The sequence below is a fragment of the Arachis ipaensis genome, chromosome B10 (assembly GCF_000816755.2).
Source record: "Arachis ipaensis cultivar K30076 chromosome B10, Araip1.1, whole genome shotgun sequence".
Classification (NCBI taxonomy): Eukaryota; Viridiplantae; Streptophyta; class Magnoliopsida; order Fabales; family Fabaceae; genus Arachis; species Arachis ipaensis.
In genome coordinates, this window is record NC_029794.2 from 112,393,902 (window position 1) to 112,394,250 (window position 349).

Consider the following 349-nt stretch of genomic DNA (forward strand, 5'->3'; position numbering starts at 1 on the left):
ATATAATTTTTAAAATAAAATTTTATTATTTTAATATATAAAATTTACAAATTTATATATGTTAATTTTACATCAGCTATATTCGATTTTATCTGGTTTATTGTGAATTATTTTCGAGTCGAGTCAAAATAAATTTGATGGCCTTTTAGGAGCGGGTCCGGTCTATAAATACTCCTAGTGTTAAGGGTGTTTACCAATTCGAAGAACATGATTATCCGTCTGAGCCGATTAAATTGGTTCCGTAGCCAATGGATAATTGGATATAATTAGATCTGTCCCAATGATATTAGATCATAATTGGTCCAGATATTGATTTTGGAGAAACAGAATCCAAACTAACCTGCGAATC